General features: G+C 51.6%; 1 long non-coding RNA gene and 1 pseudogene across 2 annotated transcripts; one reads left to right on the top strand and one right to left on the bottom strand.

Moving 5' to 3' along the window:
- The first annotated feature begins 2,437 nt into the window (after positions 1 to 2,437).
- LOC306798356 lies at positions 2,438 to 4,478 on the top strand. The gene is made up of 2 exons (XR_013773323.1): positions 2,438 to 3,406; positions 4,368 to 4,478. It is a non-coding gene; the product is annotated as an uncharacterized lncRNA (long non-coding RNA).
- On the bottom strand, positions 4,097 to 15,897 carry LOC306798324 (interferon-induced very large GTPase 1 pseudogene; annotated as a pseudogene). The gene is made up of 2 exons (XR_013777907.1): positions 15,133 to 15,897; positions 4,097 to 12,040 (listed from the first exon to the last, which is right to left on the bottom strand). The product of XR_013777907.1 is annotated as an interferon-induced very large GTPase 1 pseudogene (transcript).
- Between the last annotated feature and the right edge of the window lie 1,705 nt (positions 15,898 to 17,602).

Consider the following 17,602-nt stretch of genomic DNA (forward strand, 5'->3'; position numbering starts at 1 on the left):
CCATCCAGTTCCACCCCCTGCCGTGGGCAGGGTCTCTTTCCACTATCCCAATGTGCTCCAAGCCCCATCAAACCTGGCCTTGAGCACTGCCAGGGATAGAGCAGCAACAGCAGCTCCCCGGCAGGCAGAGACTGGAAAAGGTAGTTTAAATTCCTTGAATTTTTATCTGTTTGCTGGAAATGTTCTGTGTAATTTTGACCTCTGGGGAATATCTGCTCAGTATTTATCCTGTGTGCCAGCCAAGACTAAAGGAACTTTAGTTTAGCCCTTTACATTTAAATGTTATGGGGTGTTACACAGGGTCACCGCACCCCAATCCCAACTGGTGCAGCCTGGCAGAGCTGCTGCATCCCAGTGTCACTGGAAAGCACCACATCCAAAAATTGTTAAGGCTGGAAAAGACCTTTAAGCTGGTTGTGCTCCTCCCCACAGCAAGGCCTGCAAGGAAGGAGATGCCAGCAATCCCACTGAGGGAGACTTTTGCCAAGGAGCCTTGGCAGAGACAAGGAAAGGTGCAGAGAATAACCTGGCTGAGCTGGAGAGGGAGCTGGGACAGCGGGTGTGATGAATAAATCCTTCAGAGCGAGTTTTACCCTGCCCCCGTTCCTGCTCCTGTCTCTGCTCCCGATCCCGCTCCCCGCTGCTGTCCCCGCGGGACTGCGGCCGATCCCGATCCCGATCCCGATCCCGATCCCGATCCCGATCCCGATCCCGATCCCGATCCCGCTCCCCGCTCCTGTCCCCGCGGGACTGCGGCCGATCCCGATCCCGATCCCGAACCCGATCCCGCTCCCCGCTGCTGTCCCCGCGGGACTGCGGCCGATCCCGATCCTGATCCCGATCCCGATCCCGATCCCGATCCCCGCTCCTGTCCCCGTGGGACTGCAGCCGATCCCGATCCTGATCCCGATCCCGATCCCGGTCCCGCTCCCCGCTCCTGTCCCCGCGGGACTGCAGCCGATCCCGATCCTGATCCCGATCCCGATCCCGATCCCGATCCCCGCTCCTGTCCCCGTGGGACTGCAGCCGATCCCGATCTGATTCCCGATCCTGTGATCACGGTCCTCAGCCATCCCGCCTCCTGTCCCCGCGGGACTGCAGCCGATCCCGATCCCTGATCCCGATCCCGATCCCGGTCCCGCTCCCCGCTCCTGTCCCCGCGGGACTGCAGCCGATCCCGATCCCGATCCCGATCCCGATCCCGATCCCGATCCCGATCCCGATCCCGCTCCCCGCTCCTGTCCCCGTGGGACAGCTGCTGCCTCTGGTCCCGTTCTCGCTCCTGCCCCGTCCCCGCTCCCCGCTCCTGTCCCTGCGGGATTGCGGCCGATCCCGATCGTGTTCCTGATGCCGATCCCAACCCCATTCCCGCTCCCGCGGGAGGGAGGGGAATGCTGCCTGTGGCTTCAGCCGCGCACTGGCATCCCGAGCAGGGCAAGTGGTTTCACAGGAATTAAAAGAATTCCAGGGGACATCCCCCGGAGAAAGTTGTACAGCGGTTAGAGTTGTATGCTTTAATAAATGTTCCTGGTTGTCTGTAGTGTTCATTGTTAAGTTCTTGGCCTCACCCTGTTTTCCGCCCCAGTTGTCTTATCCCATATCCCTTTCCCCTCTCGTCGGGTTAATGCCCTCGCTGTTTCCCTAAAAATAGCGCCTGTGACAGAGGAGGAGTGACGTAAGGTACATGCAAATGAGAGACACAGAGAATGCTGGGACAACACTCAGACCAGAAACCACTAAAATAACGAGCCCAAATAATATGCAAGACTGAAAACAGGGTTCAACAGCTGGGAAAATAGGGAAGAAGGCAAAATCACTACCCAGAGCTGCTCATTTTTTTTGCCATGACCTGACTAGCACCCTACCATCACCAGGTATATATCCATAAGAATAAAGTACTCAGCTGCGCTTGTGAGGACAAGGGTATGTTGATTTTTGTGTTTTATGTTGCCTTTTGGGAGTAGTGGACGTGGGAGCAACCACCAGATACACTAAAAACAGCTATCTCTAATGAAGGCTTTATAAACGAGTGGGTCTCCTTGCCCATTAATTTCAGTTGCTGCAGGTGAGGGACCCTGCAGCCTCATGATATCCCAGCCCCTTGCTGCACTGGGTCCTCTCCCCTGCACCCAGTTGTGGCTCTGGGTCCCTTCACTCACTCCAGTAGCTGCACTGGGACATTCCCCACTCAGCCAGGAGGTGACACCATGGCCAGGGACACCTTCACTCCCAGTTCTGGCTGGGGGATCCAAATCCCCTCCCAACCCAGGTGTCCCCAGTCCCTGGCACTCAGCCCTTGCAGCACATGCTCACACAGCCCAGCTCTGGCTCCTGTCACTGGCTCTGGGTCTGCTTGGCCAGGGCTGGGCTTGGCAGAATTTGGACCCGTTCCCCTTTTGTCCTGCAGGTTCCCATCTGAGCTGCTCCAAAGCAACCTTCTCAGCCCTCCTTGTGTGTGGCAGGCCAGGTTTAGTTCTCCGTGCTGCCTCCTTTGGTACCTCCCACTGCTACTGGTTTCCCTGGATGTTGTGGTTTGGGGCTTCCTGCCCTCTCTGCTGTCCCTGCAGACAGTGAAGCCACTCCTGGAGCAGAGACACCAAATGGAGCAGAGCCTCTGCTGCCACACCCCTTCCCCCAGTGCCACCCCCCTGCCCCTGCCTGTCTGCAGCACAGAACTTGTGTCAGCCCCAGCTGTGGCTGCCCTGAACACAAAGGAGACACAAAGCAGCACGGTCCAAATTAACTCCTTTATTAGCAGAGGCTGCAGGGCATGAGGCTGAAGCAGCCCTTCAGCCAGCTCTCCAGGAGGGCTTGGCCCTGGCATTGCCAGCAGGGTTGCAGCACCTGCACAGCAAAAGCTCCTCACACCTCCCTGGGGCAGAGCCAGCTGGTGCCACCTTCTCCAGAGCACAGCTCAGGTGCCACCAGCCTGCCTGGACAGCACCAGCACTGCCCTGAGAGCTGCTGAGGAAGGTGCTGGCACACAGAATTCTGCACATGGGGCATTCCAAGGGCTTTTGCTCAGCAGTGAGGCCAAGGGCAGGAGCAGCTCCTGCTGGGGCTGAGGGCTGGAGGGAAGGGCAGCAGCCCCAGGCACCTGAGCAGGAGTGGCTGCCCTGGGCACAGACACAGCACCTCGGAGACAGGGAGTGAAAGCACTGCCTGAGCCCTGGGGCAGTCATGTCACTGCTTTCCTGAGCCCAGAGACACAACAGCTCCTGCTGGAGAACAGCCTCAGTTGATCCAGGAGGCTGCAATGAGGGAGGGAAGGATGACACCCAAAAGCCAAGCAGCCCAGCTTGCAGCCAGCATGGAGCTGGCCTCATGTCCCACAGCCCTTTCTCTGAGCAGGACAGCTCCTTGCTGCAGGAAAAGTGCCTCTGGGGCACTGTCCCTTGTTGGGATTGTTATGGGTTTGAATCCTCAAAAGAGCAGAGCAGTTTTTCCTTGCTGTAAAGTTGTTCATTACAGGAGCACATCAGTCTCAAACACAAGAGTCTAAAGCTATGAAGTCCCTGTTAAAGCTTTCACCATAAACTCTCCATCAAAACAGAAGCAGCTCTCTGGTGCAAAGTCCTGGGCAGAGGCAGGAGCAGCAGCTCTCTGGTACAGAATCCTGGGTGGAGATAGAAGCTGTGGCCTGGTACAGAGTCTAAAGCAGAGACTGGTACAGAATCCTGAGTAGAGGCAAAGGCACCCTGGTCTTTCTTCTTCTATTCTCTTATTCTTCCACTTCTTCTTTCATGTGGTGGTAGTGATGATGATGATGATGGTGGAGGAAGAGAGACAGCAAGAGAGTGAGCCTCTCCCCAGTGCACATATTTTTATTTACAAATTAGCCATTGAGCTAAAAACATGAAGCATTTCAGAAACATTTCTTCTAAACCTATTAGAATTCTGTTTCTACAATACGAACATTTACATATAATTTGCCCATGTGGCCTATCTGTTCTATCTATAAATGTAAGCAATATTCTTCCTTTTTTCTATTATCCCTAAAACTGTAGTTTGGAGCTCTTACTGAAACTTGGTTTTGATGCTTGTTTTTGTTCATGAGCTCTCACTGAAGCTTCTTTTTCAAGCTTTTGTTTTTTTGCACCACATTCTAAGGCTTTTGCTTTTTAAGGCACTTAAATCATACTATTAATTACTTTAAACCAAGATTTATACTTTTACTTCATATCTATGCAACTTCATAATACTTCTACTTACTTAAAACTAAAGCTTATACCTTTACTTCATGTCTGTGTGGCTCAATATACTTTAATTTCTCTAGAAACTTTAATTCAATTCCAACATACTGTTCTCTCTGAAGGACACAGAGAGGCCCCTGTTTCACACTCCAACAGTCCCTTCTTGTCTCACAGCAGCTGAGCCAAGGGATGCTTTGAGTGCTGTCTTTGCCCTTGCCCTGGCACTTGGGCTCAGGCTCGGCCATGAGGCTCAACTCCCCAAGGAGGGGGTTTGATTTGGCTCCAGGTAAAAACAGAGGGAAATGTTTATGGCAGAAAGGCAGGAGGATTCTGGCTTTCTCATGAAGTGAGGAGATTGATGAGTGACGGCTGCAGCATTGCATGTTGTTTCACCAAATTTGGGAACAATTGGATACCATTGTCTTCACTGGGCTTGAGAATGTTGTCATTGTGACTGTATTTTGTGCAGTTGGTACAGAGTTCTCCTAAACTGCAAAGCCACTGTGGTTCTTCGTTCCCAAGGATGTGGCCTAAAGCCTGTCCAGCTCAGACAGTGCTTCCTGCTTGGTAATTCTCCGCCACGCCTCAGGGATTTCTCCACTTCCCTGAAATTTCCCATTGCAGAACACTTCCAGCTGTGTCCTGAAACGAGACACAAACCATTTCCAGTATGCCTGCATGGATGAATCTGGAAGAATCCTCCACGTGGAAAAAGGAGGTCCAGCCTTACGGTATTTTTTGTAAGGAATCCATGGGCCATCACCAACTCTGAATCTATAGTCACTTGCAACACGGCTGGAACAAATAGCAAGGACCAATTCGTGTGTGTCATACCCCCAGAATAAGAGACGCTTCCACCGTGTGAATCCCGTCAGAGCTTCAGGGCGATGGAAGACCAGCTGATGGTCTCCATCATGGTTTTGTATGGTGTTTGTGCAGACAGCCCCACAAAAGGGACACTGCTTCCAGCATCCTGAAAAATGCTCTGCCAGGATGGTGTGAGGCTGCCTTGAAAATGAGCTCATGTCAGCATTAACCAATTCTTTCATGAGCCTGTCCCTCATGTCAATAAGAGCTGTTTCCATGGCACTGCTCAGGAACTCAATGTCTGTGACCTCCTGGTGCTCGATGCCCTTCAGTTCACTTCTGGGCAGGTTTATCACCTCTGTCAGTTCCCTGCAAAATTCATCCAACCAAAGAGAGATTTTGTCTTGTCTGTCTTTTCTGTCTTTGACAATTTGGGTTGATAAAGAAACAGCTGACTGGATGTTTATATAGAGAGATTCAAGAGTAGAATGTAAAAACATCCCCAGCCTCCTAGTCCCATCTAAGCAATGACTTTTAACTCGTCTCTCAATGTAACTCTGAAAAAACTGTTTTGGAGACCTAAGGTACTGCTTGAAATACTCAAAATTTTCCTGTTCTGCCAGGTATCTCAGGATGCAAACTTCCAGATTGGCTCTGTTGCCCTTGAAGTCTGGGAAATTGCTCTTCATGTCCTCAGCAATGTCTTTAGCCGTCCTCTCAAAGATTGCCTGATGAAGAGCTGGTTCAATCTTGTGACAAAGGAAAACTGCAAAAGTTGTGATTGAAGTGGCTCCTTGGCAGGAAATTAGGAAACATTGGAAGAAATCTTCTCTCTTGCTGCTCAGGTACACAACTGGGTCATTTGCCTTTTGGAATGCCTCGTGCATGGCTTTGAACCTTTCTGCTGCCATTCTGCACAGATACAGGGACAAATCCATGCTGTACTCTCTGTTAAGAGTCCATTTTGCATTGCTGGGGACAGAATCCATACCTCTCTGCACTTCATTGAGTATTTCATGAATAAAATTTCGACTGTAATCCCGTTTCTCCTCCTCCTTCTTATCAATATTTGCCTTCACGCATGTTACAATGTTGTCTGTGATGTGCAGAAAGTTGATCACATCAGCATTGGGAATGCTCCTGGGATCTGGGATAAAGCCTAGTAACTCTTTCTTTGTTATGTGTTTCTCCATGTCAAAAGAAAATCCCCCATCTTTGGGAAATGACCTGATCCGTGCATGGAAACCTGGCTCCTTAAAGTGCTCTAGAAGGACATCTTCAATTTCTGCATCGATATCCACCCGTTCTGGAGGATGAGCAGAACGGGAGACTTCAGCAATCCAACTGTCCCAGACAAAAGCGAAGTTGTCCTCCAGTTCTCCCTCATCGAGGCTCTTCCCTTCCAGAGTCACAGCCATCTCCCTACTCCTTTTCAGGAGCTGGGCTTCATATTCCAGTTTCTTTTCATCCAGTTTCCTCTGCTCCTTCTGTAGCTCAATAAGATTCTCACATTTCTTTTTTTGTTTCATGAAAAAGAGTCTCTTTCAGTTCTGCCAGCTTCAGCTCTGTGCTTGATTTCCACTGGACCAGTGTCTCACAATCTTTGTCTTCCCTGAAATACTTTTCCATTTCTTTCTCAATGGCATCACTTGTCTCTTGCACCAGCCCTTCAAGGTGTTTTCTGGTGACATACTGCAAGTCCCCATTCTGAATTCTGTTTCTCAGTCTCATCTGGACATCCAAGAAGTGACTCCTCAGCCTCCAGGTCCACTCACTAAAGGCACTTTCCAGTTTCCTGTACGCAGCAATCTCCAGGGAATTCCTGAAGCTGAAAACAAAGTTTTCATTCAGCAAAGCATTCCAGAGGTCACCAATACGATCTTTCAGGCTTGAGAGCTTCAAAATCCTGCCCTGGGACTGCTGTTTGGCAGCCTGGAGGATTTTTCTCTTGAGTTGCTGGATGTTCTGGCTGTAGGTGGGGTTGGGTGGTGCCATCGGGGGGTTTCCTTCCCACAGGTGAGCAAAGTAGTGAATGTGGGTCTTCACATCAAAGCCAATGACATCACTGAAGGACGAGATGTCACAGCATTCCTGCTGGGCAGCTAACATGGTCATTTCATCCAGCTTTTCCTGCAAACGCCTTTGTCCTTCCATGTTCTGCTCCTTGGCAGTTGCTTCTCCCACATTTTGGTGCACAAAGAGGCAGCTTGGGGAAAGATTGACTCTCTTCATCCTCAGGAAAGCCTGCACAGCAATCTGGAGAACATCTTGCATTTCTGATGGGTTTTCTCCAAAGATATTGATCACAGTCAAGTTGCCAACACCAATGACAAAGGTGGCCAGCTCGTTATCATGGTTCAGCGACTGTTTGTTGGTCATCTCAATGGCACGAAGCCCCTCTGTGTCAACCACCAGCACAAAATCAAAGCCCAAGTCTTGCTGCAGCTCCTCATCCACTGGGATGAGCTGCATGAAGGCTCCACGGGTGCACCTCCCTGCGCTGACGTTGAACTGCAGACCAAACATGGCATTCAGCAGGGTGGACTTGCCTGTGCTCTGGATGCCGAGCACGGAGAGCACAAACACTCGTTTGTCCCCCAGCCTCTCAATTAAGCTGTCAAAGATTGCTCCCACCCAGCGCAGGGGCAGGTAAGAAGCGTCCCCATCCATCAGCTCCACAGGATAACCCAAAACCATCAGCTCTGCTGCAATTTCTGGCAGTTTGGCAAAACTTTCTTTCTTGGAGTTCATTAATTCCAGAGCTTCATAAATCTGCCCTATTTCCCTCAGAAGGTGCTCCAGGCCAATGGATGAATCATTGATTTCACCAGAGATGGCATCCAAAAGACTCAGCAACAAAGCAATCACCGTGGGTTTTTCCCGGCTTTTCTTTTCCATCAGGATTTCAGTCCATAACTCGTGATGGTTTCTCCTCAGTTCTTCAATGCGACCACAGGATAGCTCGTCCATAAAGACCTTCATCCACTGCAGGAAATATTTCTTGGTGTCTATTGGCTGAGAATGGAGAAAGCCAAGGAAGGATTTCATCAGCAAGTTGAGAGGAAAAGCTTGGTCAAGTTGCTTTCTTCTTAGTGTTTTCTTCTCATTTTCAATTTGGCTGCGATGATGCTCAATGCTCTTGTTCCCCTTCTCCTTCAGGCGAGTGAGTTCTTTGTCCTTTTTGCACCACTGGTACCACAGTTTTCCTTGAAGTGGCAGCAGCTGGGATTTGATCTCAGACAGCTTCTCTTTCTTCAGAAGGTCCATCAGCTCCTTTGCCTTTGCTTTGGCTGTCACACATGCAGGTTGATCTGCATCCACCAGGAATCCGTGCTGGCGAGCTTTGTCCGCACAGGCGTCCAGGCTGAAACATGGATTTGACCCTTCCAGGAGATCTCTGATAATTTTGCTCAGCTGGTCCATCAGTTCTGCTTCATTTCTGTTCCTGATCCCTATTTTTATGTTCTTGCTAGACTGTGCAGCTGCAATGTTCTCTTTTTCTGTAAGAAGACAAATCAAAGGCCTTTGTGACTGCCACAGGTCCTGCAGAATCTCTTTCCCCCTGTTGTCCATGTGCTCCAACTCAGACACCAGAGCCACGTTGACAGCAGATATGTCCTGCAGGAACTGCAGCTGTGCTCTGTGATCCCTGGCATCTCCATGCAGGTTACAGAAAGCCACACAGCTCTCAAAGGTGTCATCAGGGCTTCCACGGGGGCAGTACCAGGCGATCTCCACCACCCCTTCCACCAGCAAACGCTCTCTGGTGCTGCCTCTGCAGTGGCGGTGGAAGAAAGTGTCGTGTTTGCGTTTGCTCAGCAGAGCGTTCAGGAGCTGAGACTTGGAAGAGGAGGCCGAGCTGCCAATGCGGATGAAGGACACGATGGGAGTCTGTGCCTGGAAGATGAGTTTGTTATTGTAACTCTTTGTTTGGGCCTGCTTTCCTGACTTCTCTGTCTCTTTCCAGCTCCTTTGGATTTGGATGAGGGCGTAGAGCAGGAACTCGATGTGTGCAGTGCCCGGGTTGGGCAGCAGCAGAGGCAGCGCCAGTTGGCAGAAGGCCAGCTTGGTTGCAAGGGTCTGTCTCAGGAAGTCATCAGCACAATGGAAAATGGCCATCTGCAGGTCCATGGGGTGCACATGGCCGTCCCTGCTTGCACATTTAGGGGCTGCTCCCATCAGATTATCAAGGAAGTTTTCAAAGGAATTACATTGTTGGTCCTTTTGCTCTCTGCTTTGTGGCAGGAGTGCAAGGCCTGGATTGTTCTCTTCCCAGACAGTCAGGTACCTGACCTGGTAATCCACAGTTAACAGCTTTTGCAAGAAGTATAATGGCAGTTCCTTGTCCTTGCTGGGCTGGATGTCCTGTAGAGATATCTTGCTGATGATGCAGAAATCTCCCATTCCCATTTTTCTTGGATAGTGATTTTCCAGTCCAAGGCGCTTGAGCAACTGAAGGAATTCCTGGTTTGGAATTGGTTCACTTGCTTTGGATTGGCTGCTGTCTGACTTGGATTGGGACTGACTTGGTGGCTCAGGTGTTGTAAAAGTATCTTCCAGGTCTCTGAGTATGTTCTGCATTTTCTGTTCATCCCATTTGTCATCCATGCTCCCACTGATCAAGGAATGCAAGTCCTGTTCCAGCCTCTCCCAGTCTTCCCCCACACTGTGCTTTTGGAGGAGGTTCTTTATCTGTGGGGACCACAAACCTTTCATGTGATCTTCCATGAAAACTAAACGCTCTCTCTTCTGCTCAGGGGACAGCTTTTGACTTTCTGGTGTCACAGTCAGACCCACCAGCAGAAGGGAGGCCTCAGCTCTATCAGCATCCTGCTCCTTCAGGTTCACATACTCCTCATGTGCCTCTTCCATTTCTTTGGCCATGTACTGAATTTCTGGGTGTCCAAGGAGGTGCTGAAAAGTGCTGCTTTCCACCTGGTACCCTGTGCTGGTTGCAATCAAGAGCACCAAGAGTTCCATGTCCTTCTCAGCCCGTTCCTGGAGGGAGTGGAGTAAGGAATAAATGGCAAGACTGCTGGTCAGGGTGGCTTTTATCTTTGCTTCATGAACAGCAGAAGCACAGGTTCCTGGTGTGTAGGTGACAGCATATATGTGCTCCTTCATTTGCTGCAGTGTTTTGATGAGTTCTTCAAGCACAGAGAGTTTGGGAGATCTGGGAAGTGGGTGCTCATTCTGGAAGATCCATTGCATAATGAAGGAAGTCTCAGGGAAGTCCTCGACAGAGTAAATATGAGGATCCAGGAGGCTTCTCAACATTGCCTTGATAAAGGTGGTGTTTTCTAGGGGTGACTCCTGGTAGCTCTGCACAGTGTTCACCAGGAAGTTCTGCAGGGCTTTGTCTGACAGGCAGACGTTGATCCATACACTGTAGTTCCTGCTTTTTGCATACAGATCCTCTTTGAGCTCCATCAGCATGACCAGCTTCATTTCAACCACCATCACCTCCCAGGCCTTCACAGTGTCCATGAAATCTCTGGCTTCTTGCACTGCACTGCCCAGTTCCTCTCCAAAAATGGTGCCAATGCTCTCATTTGTCAGTGCTTTGTACGCATCCCTGAGGGCTCTGCTCATCTGACCAGCAGACTTAAAATCCCCACTATGATTGCACTGGAGGATGTCCCACACTGGGATCAGCTCAAAGCCACGGTCGATAACGCGCCACGTTGTGTTATCAGACACGAGCCCCGTTTTCCACTGAGGAAGAGAAGTGGTGCCTGCTGGGCCCCCTATGGAGACCACATGGGGCTGAATGGCTGTATGGGAACTGTCTCCAGCTTTTCCCATGACAGAAGCCTGTGAGCTGGATGTAGAAACATCCAGGGCCCCTGCAGAACGTACCAGGAAGTCACCATAGCTCTTCCTGACAAAGTTGTCCAGTTCATCTGATGTTTCTCGCTTTACATCTTCCCACTGCTCAGCTCGGAATCCTTCTGTGGACGCCTTCCACCAGAATATCCCCCCAAAGTGAAGGGGACCCTGGTTTATGTGGGACCCAAACCTGCTGAAGAAGTTCTCACACATATCCAGGAAGGTGGGATTATCTTCTTTCTGCTCCATGTCTTGCAGCTCCCGCAGAGCCGCATCCGAGAGGCGAAGCTGATGCCTTTGGAAGTAGCACGAGGCCAGGGGGATGTACTGGAACTTGGTGGTGCAAAAGTAGCTCTGCTCAGAGTGAGACTGGTGGGTGACCTGGGACTGCAAGCAGCTGCTGTGATCTACACCCACTCCCAGATTCATCCCCCAGAAAACAAATTTGGCAGAAATGCTCAGGCTGAACCCCAGCTGCTCCATGGACTTGGTGAAAGTGGATTCTGCTGCAGGAGAGGAGAACTCCCCGCTCTCAAGCAGTGATCCTTGCTCTGGACCAGCGAGCTGGAATCCCTCAGGAACCCTGAGGAGCTGCTCTCGTGTTGCCAGCACATCTCCAGCCCTGCTGGTTCTGTAGATGCCCTGCAGGGCCAGTCCCCCCGACGCCTGCCTCAGCACCTCGGTGTCAGGGATGTTCTCCCTCCTGCCTGCTGACAGCTCCTGCTGCTGCTCCAGCTGCTTATGGATGCTCTCCAGCATTTCTGCCAAGGGTTCCTCTGGTGATGGCCAGAACTCTTTGGGAATCTCCATGGCTCGCCACAGAGTCTCTGCTTGCTCCCTGAGCACACCCTGGCTGTGGCTGCGGCTGTTGAGCATTTCTGTCAGATCTTTCAGGGCTTGTTTGGCCACTTCTTGCCTTTGCTTTGTCTTCTCCAAGTGCTCCTTCTGCAGCTCTTTAAAGGCTTTTTTGTCATCTGTTATTTTCAGGAGTTTCTGGAGTGCCTTTTTCTCCCAGGGGTGCCTTGTTTTACACTCCAACTTGAGGTAGTCTTTATATTCCAGATGTTGCAAGGCTTCTCTGCACTTGATTCCCAAGATCTGTGACACTTTGAGCAGCCAGTATCCAGGATCCAGTCCTTCCTTCTGAAATGCCTCTGCCAGGAGCTGGGCCTTTGCATCCCCCTCTTGTGTGTCCTCCTGCGAGGCCATGGCTGTGGAGGAAGCAAAGAAACTTTCCCTAAGGTGTTGTCAGAGGCCCCGGCCTCCTGGCAGAGGCTCTGCAGCAGCTGCAGCCCTGGGGTTGCTCCCACCCAGCTGCTGGAGCCCGGCCTGGGATGGCACAAGAGCCAGGGTGTCCTTCCCAGCAGCCTGGATGTGCCTGCTGCTTTCCTGTGTGCAGGATCAAGCCTGAAGCTGAGTGTGGATCCCAGAGACAACACAAATACACAGACAGAAACACAGACACACAGTAATAGAGACAAGCAGCGCCACACACACAGAGACAGACACAGGAACACACCTGTCACACACAGGCACACACATACACACTCTCACTCAGCCACACAACCTGCCCTGGACAATGTCCTGCCTTCACCATCACCCACATCCTCCCAGCTGAACTCCTCCATCCACAAGTGCACACACCTGGGACATTCCTGGCTCTCTGCAGCACTGGCACAGCCCCTCTGCCCACCCAACAGCCCTGCCTGCATCCTGCACCCTCTGCCCAGCCCCACGCCTGCCCTGCTCTCTGCCTGGCCCAGCCTGCTGCTCCCAGCACCCACAGGCAGTGCTCACACACTCCACTCCCCCCATGGCACCCCACACTCCCCAGACACACTCCCCCCACGCCCAGCACGGCCACAGGGGCTCTGACCTGTGCTCCTGCTCCAGCTGCCAGCGCAGCCCCTCCCTCACCCCACTCACGCCTCTTCCCAGGAGCTGCTTCCTGGCAAACTGAGGGGGGGAAATCCTCCTTGTCCCTGCCCACTGCTTTGCTTGGGACATCCTGGTGGCCCTTTAGGGGAGATTGGAGACTTTGTGAGCCAACTTGCAGAGGTGCCCTCGATGATTTGCTGCTCATTAGCACAGAGGGTCTCATGAGCCCAGTGACCATTGGTGGCCATCTCGGCCACAGCAACCACTGAGCCACTGAGCTTAAAATCTCTGATGACAGGAGGAAATGTGCCTCCAAACCTTCAGCCTTGGCCTTGAGGGGAGCAGACTTCATTCTGCTCAGGGTTGAATTGCAGAGGACCCTGTGAAATGGCTCTGGAAGCTGCTGGGGTCCTGTCTTGGGGATGGTTCTAAGCCCATAGCCAGGTTGGTTTGGGTTTATTTCTGGAGTTCTCACAGTTCCCTCTGTCCCACTAACTGAGGAACATCACAATGGATAAACAGTGTGCCAGGATTCTGTCTGGGGTTGGGGCCAGGGGCTGCTCTTCCCTCCAGCAGGGCTGACCAACACAGGGACCATGCAGCACGGTGGGTCTGAGCAGACATCATCTTGCCCTATGGTTTTTTCCTTGCTTCAGCACTGTGACCAGGTCTTGCCAACTTGCTAATCTGCTCCTCTGCTGCTTGGGAGCCCAGGGCCAAGAGCACCCCCCAGCCCTACCAGGACTGACTTCAGGACCAGCCATCACTGCTGGTCTGCACAAAGGGTGATTCCCTGGCCAGTCCCCACTCCTTCGGGGTGTTTTGCTACACCCCAATTCACCATCCCAGGTCTGCAGTGGTGCTGAGAGCGGTGCTCCCTGTGGGCTGTGCAGGGGAAGCCAACTCTCCTCTGCCCTGTGCCAGAGCCGCCATTGCCAGCAGAGAGGCGCCACAGCGCCCCCTGCAGGAGAGGAGGAATCATGGCACCCACCCTGCCCGGCCAGGAGCCACCAGCGCCCCTGCTGGCTGTGCCTGGGACTGCACCAAGGGGCAGCTGCTTGACAGGTGAGACAAGGCTGGGATGGTGTAGGAAATGGAAAGATAGAAACTTTCACAGACACTGGAGGGTTTGATTTGCCGCCTTGGAAGAAACTGGGATTAATGTAAAAATAAAAGTACACCAACATTAAGTAAAAAAATTATAAATTTAGGTTTTTGTAGTTGTAAGTAAGAATATGGCTTAAGTAAATAAGAAAATGTTTTGGATAAGATGGTGAAGGGTTTTGTAGTGTGGTAATGTAATTGTATAGGGTAAGGCAAGAGTTTAGATGTTGGAAGTGTATGTATGTACATGTAATAGTAGCCCCTTGCATAAAAGTACACGTAGTACAGCAGAATTAAGTAAAGATGATAAGTTAGAAAAACAAAATTACCATTTTAGCAGCTTTCCACTGGATTAGGATGTTATCTATTGCCCTGTAACAAAGAGACATGAGAGTACTTTCAGCTATCGGCAAATTCTTGCCAGTCTAAAATCTCACTGCCTTTGAGGCTGATATGTATCTGAGCAATAAATTGTTTTAAGCATGATTGGAGTCCCATCCCTTCATTAAAGTGATGATAATAGGATGTGGTTTCTAGTTTTATTTGTTGTTACTGCTATTTTTGTTTATTTTTACTGGTATTTATAGATACTTATATTCCAGTAAATACCTGCTATTCCTTTTCCCGAGTCCTTGCCTGAAATAATTTCAAAGTTATAATAATATGCTGAGAAGCTATCATATTCTCCATTCCAGGAAGGTTCCCTCCTTCCTTGGAAAACATCTGTTTTTTAAACAAGTACAGGTCCATCACTGCTGGTTGCTTTTGATAGAAAAACCCCTCAAGGACAAGGCAGTCATGGGTCACAGCCAATACAGACTCAAGAGGGAAAGTCCTGCTCATCACCCTAAATTTCCTTGCACAACACATTAACCCGCGGAGTAGATCAAGGACAGCCAGTTTCTCTGAGCTTTTTGGATTTAAGTAAAGCTTTCAGACCTGCCTGTCACACAGCCATGGTGTGTCCCTTCAAACTCATGCAGTTCCAACCTTCCACAATTCTCACCCTAACAAACCTGACTCTTTCACTGCACACCTGTCTTGAAACCTTTGGGGTTATTAACACTGTCACACAACCCTGAAAATTATCTCGATCTCATTTCACTTGGACACTGGAGATATTAATTCCTTAAAAAAATCCTTCTGAGCATTCAGCCTCCATCCCACCAATGCTCTTATCACCATAGGTATTCATCCCAGGGCTTGAGCTCAGGTATAGATACAAGACTTCTTGCCCCTTTAAGGGCAGTTTTTCTTAGGGAATCCCTGCAGATTTGGGCAATCTGAGCAAGGGCTGTGTGCTCTGATTCCCCTCACTCACCTCACAGCAGATGCTCCTGTTCTCCCAGCCTTGGCTTCCAGCAGACACCAGCAGCCGAGGGCCCCAGCTCAGGGGACACAGCACAGCAGCAGTGGCAGGCCTGGGGCACACGGCAGGGTGTGGAGAAGAAGATGGGAACCAGGTGAGAGCTCAGGAGGAAGAACACCACGAAGGAAAGGCCCAAAATCCTAAAGGAGAAGAGCAGCCAGTCAGGAGAAGGCAACCCATGAGCACGGCAGATCCATCCCAGGGAGCACTGGAGGCCAACCCTTCTCCTCCACTGGGGACAGCAGGACAGCAAAAGCCACTGGCTGGAGAGAAGGGCAGTTCAGCAGCAGAGGAAAGCTGGGCGTGCTGGCAGAGCACAGCAGGGACTTTGGGCACCAAGTGCCCTCGGTGGGCACATGTCCAGCTGCTCCCTGGACAGCAGAGCCCCAGAGTGGGACAGCTGCTCAGGAAGGGAACTGCTGGCTCAGAGTCACTGCTGGAGCTTGTCTAATTGAGACACTTGTCCCAGTCCTGTCCCCTCCCAGATTATCTCCCACTGGAGCACTGCCAGGGCTGATTCAGGCTCTGGAGCCAGAGGCTGCCCTGGACAACATTAACTCCAGCCCAGCCACAGCCTGAACCTGCCCCCAGGCACCCTTGGCAGTCCCTGCACAGCTTCCCATTGCTGCAGGAACAGGGAAAAAGCCCCAGCGACTGTGTCAGTGCCCGCAGAGAGGCACTAAGCACATTCAGGGCATAACTCGGGATGCAGTTCCTCCTTGGAAGCAAACGAGGGAAGCAGCAAGGCTGGCAGCAGGGCCTGCCATGGGAATGTCCGCACCCCGTTTCATGGGAACAGCCCCCCGAGAGTGTTTTCCCCAGCCCTGCCCCAGGGAAAGGGGCTCTGGGAACACGGACACCTTTGTGGGGCTGTGCCAGGGACCAGAGCGCTCTGGGTGGTGACGCTCAGACTGTGAGAGAGGAGAATCCCACCCTCCCTGCACGGGGAGGAAAAGGAAGAAGTGACTCCGGGCTGGGCACAGGGCAGGATGTGCCGTGCGTGCCCCTCATGCCCACGGAGCTGCCCCGCTCCCGAAGGAGCGGCTCGGGGGCCAGGAGCCCCCCGGCATCAGTGCCATGGCTCCTGCCATGCGGGGAGCGCAGCCATCCGGCCCCAGCTCTGAGCCCGGCCCCCTCCCAGCTCAGCCCCCGCAGCGCACACGGCTCCCCCGAGCTGCCCCAAAGCGGCTCCAGCACAGGCGGCTTCCTGCAGCCCCCGCTCGGAGCAGACACCGCCCGCCCGCTGCCCTCAGAGCCCTCTTCTCCTGCCCGCCCATCTCCGCAGCCGTGGCAAACACCCGCAACAGGAGGCAGGAGAGCAACGAGATCCCGCTCCCTGCTGCTCCCAGGACGGGAGAATTCCAGCCCAGCCCGCACACCCCCGCCTTTTTTGGAGGAAGCTATTTCCCCTTTTATCGGGGCAGTTGGAGAGCAACTACTTCAGTCCTGTAAATCCTGTTTCCCTGCTATGTTTTCCTTCAGACTACATGTTTTCCTGCAGCAGTGTGAAAGTGAAACTGCTGTTGCCTGGTTTGGGGTGAAAGTATTTTGGTGAGATATGGATTGGTAGTGGCAGTCTTTATCAATATCAACATGATTCCTTGAAAGGCAGAACAACCAGCTGCCTTTTCCTTCCATGTCCCACAGATCCCAAGCTGGGAGAAGTCCAGTACAGCCCAACCAGCCCCGGCTCCTTCGGAGGGAGCTGTTTCACCTTTTATCGGAGCTGCGAGAGAGCAACTACTGCATTCCTGTAAATCCTAAATTTTCCTGGAGATTATATGTTTTCCTGCAACAGTGTGCAAGCCAAACTGCTGCTACCTGGTTTGGGGTGAGAAATATTTTGGTGAGAGGTGGACTTGAGGATACTGAAGATCTTTTCTAACTTTAATGAATCTATGATTCCATGAAAGGCAGCAGGAGCTGGGCAGAGCCTGAGGCTTTGAGTGGTGGAACAATCCTTTGAAAAGAAACCTCAGCTCTTCAGTGAGAAAAGTGCCCACAAAATACTACCTTAGACCATAACACCCTGTTACAGCTGTTGTTATTCTGGCATTGAGAGCAACAATGAAATGAAGTGATGTTTGCTGAAATGCTTTTCCCTTTTAAGAAATAATCCTGAATGGCCAAAGGATTCTAGAGTTAATTCTGCACCTTCGGACCCTTTGGGTTTGGCTTTAGAGAAGGACAATAAGAAGAAAATTATTAAATGTTGTTGTTCAATGTCTGCTCTAAGCATTTAGATTGTCAAGAAAAAGAATGTTTCAATTCTGCTGCAATCCAGTGCACGAACGACTAAGGGCAGCTGTCCCTGCAGATGGTGAAGTCACTCCTGGAGCAGAGACCCTGAATGGGGCAGAGCCTCTGCTGCCACACCCCCTCCCCCACTGCCACCCACCAACTCGCCCTGTCCCCCTTTTCC

This window comes from Erithacus rubecula (assembly GCF_903797595.1).
Source record: "Erithacus rubecula genome assembly, chromosome: 2".
Taxonomy (NCBI): Eukaryota; Metazoa; Chordata; class Aves; order Passeriformes; family Muscicapidae; genus Erithacus; species Erithacus rubecula.